Raw genomic sequence first — 5958 nt, forward strand, 5'->3', positions numbered from 1 at the left:
TGCAGGAACACTGGAGTGTTTGAGATAGCTATGTACATGTAGGCAGGGATTAGGAGAAAGTGACTGGTAGCAGGATCAATAACAATAATAATAACAGTAAACAGTATGGCAGCAGCATAAGTGGTGGGTGTGTGTGTGTGCGTGGTGGTGAGTGTGTGACTGAGGGTGTACAGTATGTGAGTGTGCGCATGTGAGTATGTGTGTGTGCATGTGAGTAAGAGTGACAGTGAAGGTGTGTTAGAGTTGTGGCAGTCATGACATTTTGTCAGACGGTTATTGTCATGCAAAAGAATGCCGGTTTCAAGGTAATTGACCGTTAATTAACATAAACAAGCTACATACAAGCTACATACAAGCCGCTGATGCGCACCTTTGGAACATCTACATTTAAAAAAGCATAATAAATCAATTTCATATAGACCAATAAATCCATTATTTATTTTAGTCAGGTCTAAAGAAACATTATAGTATGAAGAAAATGTATTTTCCCAAAGAGCAGAATATGAGTTGGCCTACTGTATAGTATCTGGCTATGGTCCATGCCATTGGCTCTAGGCTTGTTCATTTCGCTGACAAGATATGCTTATAAGTCCCGTGCCATTATTTGATACTATATGATTTTACTTGAATAAATATGACTTGAAACTGAATAAAATAGAAAGGATATTTTTCCCATTCTGGAGCGAGTGTGCATATGAGGTGGCTATGTTGAGCTAAAAGTGATCTTTTGAAACAGGTCCTACATGCTAGATTTAGAGTTATTTGGCAACTGTAGTTGTTACTGATACAAACCTTAGAATGTTTTAGAAAACCAGACATAAATGGGCAACATGATGCAACTATAGGATATTGATGATTTGAGAAAGCCGCAGAAAAAGTTTGCGCTATGTTCCTTGCCCCAGGCTGCACACACTGTTCTCTCACCAAGTGATCATATTTTCACCCATCAGACTATCCTCAATTTAATCTGGACTTTACTAACGTGTAAAATCAGTTTTGATTTAGAATGGCCCATTATCAAATGGACAGGAACAGGGGAAGAATACATGTCAGCTGAATCTCCTCAAATGGCGAATGGAGGCCATGTGTTTTCCCACCAGTCCATTTTTCAATGATGCTGGGTAGGCTACTTCAGTTTTATAGCAGACCTATGCTTCATATGAGCAGCTCAGAAATAAATATAACAACACTTATTTCACTCCACGCGTCAACCACTGTTTGAGGAGCATGCTCTCGCTGCCCGACAGGTGATATTCTGCCCAAACTCTCTATGCCATGGACTCTCCAACCCTGTTCCTGCAGCTACACAGCGCTTAATTTGGGAAACCAAGTGAAATCTGTTTGGGAACATCGATAGTAACATGTTTATCTCAACAAAACATATTTCACTTAACTGTTGACAGCCCCTCTGCACGCTCAAGAAAGGAATAAAGGAGAAGAGATGGAAACACATGGTGAGATATTCTGTATAGCTAAAGGCAATGTGCCACCCAATTAACTATGAAAATATAGAAAAATCCTTATTAATAGGCTATTCAAAATCAAATACAAATTCACTATAATTGTAGACTACCTGTAAGCCGCCCTGCACAATCAATGAACCAACAGCATCGCCTAGGGCTGTATGTACGCACGGTAATCTCCTTTCATGCAACCTGGGCATGCTTTTTTAGAATTTTACTGCGGTCATGACTCATGACTGACAGTGTGGCGGTAATACGGTCACCGCAACAGCGCTAAGGTGTGTGCGTCTTGAGTGGGTAGAGACCAGTGGATGGGCATAGAGTCCGTGTGGATAGTCTGGGGGAGAGGGAGAGCAGTAGTTATCCATTTAAAAGTCTTATGGCCAGGAGATAAGTTGTTTAGGAGTCTGTTGGTCTGAGCCTCGATGCGCTGGTACCACCTGCCGGAAGGGAGCATGAAGAACAGTCTGTCTGAGGTGGCTGGAGTCTTAGGCAATTTTTTTTTGTCTTTTTCAGACACCGCATGGAATGTATGTCCTGGATGGCTGGGAGCTCACCACCAGTGATGCGCTGGGCCATCCACACGACTCTCTTCCAGTCGAGAGTGGTGGAGTTGCCATAACAGACGGTTATACAACCAGTCTGCAGTTGTAAAAGTTCCTAAGGATCTGAGGGGGCATGCCAAATCGTTTCAGCCTACTGAAGGCAAAGAGGTGCTGCCATGCCTTCACGACTGTGCTGGTGCCAATTCCTCAGTGATGAGGACACCAAGGAACTTGACCCTCTCCACTGTGGACCCATCAATGAGGATGAGGGTATGCACCCCCCCATTTCTTGTATTCCACGACAAGCTCAAGCAAAGAATTAGCTACAGTAGGACTGTCTGGGATTAGTCTGAGTGAGGAGGGGAAAACTGAAAACTAGCTGTTATTTGGAACTCTTTCTTATAGAGGGTTGCCAGGTTGCGTATGATGCCTCCTGGAAGCCATGTTGGAAGATCACCACGTCAATTCTTCCAACAACAACAGCTGAGTGGTTACCCCAAGCTGCATGATAACAGTGCCTAAAACTAGTTGATTCATCACCATGGTCCATTTCTGTTCAGTATTTGGCTTCTCTAACAAGGCAGGAAAAACAGATTACCCATAATCATGAAACACCAAGAAGATAAGACTCAAGAACTGTCTGAAAAACAAAGAAACCTTTTTGTCAGTCAAGACCTGAACCCAGACAACTGTCAGCACAGGATCTGTTCCGACCATTTCATCACTGGTTAGTCTGATCGAGACTAAGTTAGCCAACATTAGCTACCTAATAGCGTGTAGTCTAGCTATTATTATGTGTCTCTCTCATAGGCTGCGCATGAGTTTCAAGTTTTGGGGAAGCTATTTTTTCCACCATAAAAATGTTCCTTTATAATAAAGCATTGCATGCATCTATCAATTCATTTGCAGACAAATGTAAGCCTACTATTCCTAATGTGATGATTGGATAGTCATGATTTATTCAGATATTAATATAACTTGTACATGGCTGAGCGTGTAGTGGCATAGGATAAAAAAAGGTTCAAATAAATAAATAAATAAATAAATAGGCCTATAGGCTATATCAAATATGTTTATTTTCTTTCCTTTGCACAGGGAAAATGTGGCCTTTGATCAACACATTTCACACTATCAAGAAGCCCATGTCGACCAGATTCCCACTGTGAAGATGAGCAATGCTGCAGCAGCATCAGTTTCCACTTCTACTATTTCACCCTTTTCCAGATATGAAAGGAGACACCCCTCAGTTAGACAAAATGGTTTTCATTTGCTGTGCCTTGGTCAATCTGAATGATTCTGTTGAGCCATGAGGAGAGCACCTTGTCTTACTAAATAAAATTATTTCTTACAGCCTAACTATTCTTTCTTTCTTTCACATTTAGCGGACAATGTAATTGTTGTGGTAGTCTTAGGCAAACCATCTTCATTATCAGTGGCACCTCCTGTCACACCCTGATCTGTTTCACCTGTCTTTTGCTTGTCTCCACCCCCCTCCAGGTGTCGCCCATTTTCCCCATTATCACCTGTGCATTTATACCTGTGTTTTCTGTTTGACTGTTGCCAGTTTGTCCTGTCAAGCCTACCAGTGTGTTTTTCTGTACTCCGGTTTGCGTTAGTCCCTGTTTTCTAGTTTTGACCATTCTGCCTAGCCCTGACCCTACCGTATGGACTTTGCACTGGATTACCAACCTCTGCCTACCCTTGACCTGTCATTTTGCCTTCCCCATTTTGTTTATAAACTTCTGTGATTTTAACTGTCTGCATCTGGGTCTTATTCTGAGGTCAGATACATCCAAGTGCCAGTCAGACCTTCTGGGAGAAAAGTATCTGGCATTGAACTCTGTAGAAGTAGTTGTGTCTGTTTTTATGCTAAGGATCCAATCTCCTGCTTTGACATCTCACTGGGGTTGGATTTGCACTAAACAATTTCATATCAGTGTAAGGAATGTACAAGATCTAGTATAATGATGAGCCTAATATACATTGTCTACTGGTATTGTTTTTTAATTGAAAACATATAGCTCAACAACTTATTATGTAAACAATGTGTGAGGTAAGCTATTTTCTGCTTCAGATGCACAATGTCATGGGGTGCATTGCAAATGCCCATAAGGCTAATGCCGTCAGACTGTAGGCCAGTGGTTCCCGACTCTGGTATTCAACTACCCCCAACACTACACATTTTGATTGTAGCCCCGGATAAGCACACCTGATTCAACTTGTGAAGTAATCATCAGGCCCTCCAATGAACTTGTCAAGTAATCATCAGGGCCTCCAATGAACTTGTCAAGTAATCATCAGGACCTCCAATGAACTTGTCAAGTAATCATCAGGCCCTCCAATGAACTTGTCAAGTAATCATCAGGCCCTCCAATGAACTTGTCAAGTAATCATCAGGGCCTCCAATGAACTTGTCAAGTAATCCTCAGGGCCTCCAATGAACTTGTCAAGTAATCATCAGGGCCTCCAATGAACTTGTCAAGTAATCATCAGGCCCTCCAATGAACTTGTCAAGTAATCATCAGGCCCTCCAATGAACTTGTCAAGTAATCATCAGGCCCTCCAATGAACTTGTCAAGTAATCATCAGGCCCTCCAATGAACTTGTCAAGTAATCATCAGGCCCTCCAATGAACTTGTCAAGTAATCATCAGGCCCTCCAATGAGGGCCTGATGATTAGTTGAATCGGGTATGTTTGTCTGGGGCTATAACATGTATGCTGCTGAGGGGACTCAAGGACTGGAGTTGGAAACCACTGCTGCATTGGTGTCGCGTGCCATTATCAGCTGTGAAATGGGCATGACTGACATCCGGAGTGACAAAACTAATTGGAGAGCTTACAACTGAACAAAAAGGTAATGTTCATTTGAGAATACAACACAAATACATGAGACATATTCCTTCCACTCTTTATTGCAGGATTGTGATCTTTGATCAACATTGACTAGTTAATCTTGAACAATAGTTAATAATACACTTACCTTCAAAGAATCAGCACTTTATTACATATAATTTCAAAGTGTGCAAGTAAGCTAACTCAAAGGTTAGACATCTCAGTAACAAGTAGGCTATTAATACGAAGCATAAGGGAAACAAAAGCTGTGCTCGAATACGCATACTAACTGTACTATTTGTGACATGAATTGAGTATATAGTATGCTTATTGGTCATAGTATTGATTATAGTTAGTATGCCAAGAGTTCCCGGATGTCGTATTTAAATTTGCCTAAATATGAAGTATACACGCAGAGGACAATATTTCTGTACTTTAGGGCCCATAATGCAATTATTTAGGAAATGGGTGTGGCTTCACATAGTTTTCAGGTTTGAAGAAAATGGGGTGCTTTCGTAAATTCTCCCTGGCTATCTTCTCGTCTGAGTGTACCAGAGCGCAGAATAATGCATTTTCGAGCGCTCAACACCCGTTGAATTTGGCCGGTGTAACGTCGGCAAAAAGGCATAAACGTTTTGCCAGCAGCACAGTTAGTCACCAACGCTCTGGATAACAAGCTGCCTAACCAATTCTGCTAGGGTGAGTAAAATGGTCAGAGTGGTCCCATAGCCAACGTTAGCTTGGGTGCCGTTGTAAGGTCAGAACGCTCAAATCAACCCTACTCCTCGTCCAGTGTGTGCTCCGAGAGCGAAACACTCTGAATTTACAAACGGACAATCTGACAATGATTTAACTTTACGAGCTCACTCTGGCACTCCACATCGAATTTAAGAACACACCCGAAGTCGTAAAATGTCTAACTAGTAATTTATGCTAACTAGCTAGCAAGAGGTTGCACAGCAACAGCATAAACTTCCGGTAGACAGGCAAAGAGCTAGTACGCTCAACTGAAAGCATTCTGTTAATTTACAGTATACTAAAATGAACTTATGTAGTGTATATACTCATTAAGTATGAAGTATACAGTATGTTAGTATGGGTATTCGAACACAGCTCT

This window comes from Oncorhynchus tshawytscha, linkage group LG16 (assembly GCF_018296145.1).
Source record: "Oncorhynchus tshawytscha isolate Ot180627B linkage group LG16, Otsh_v2.0, whole genome shotgun sequence".
Taxonomy (NCBI): Eukaryota; Metazoa; Chordata; class Actinopteri; order Salmoniformes; family Salmonidae; genus Oncorhynchus; species Oncorhynchus tshawytscha.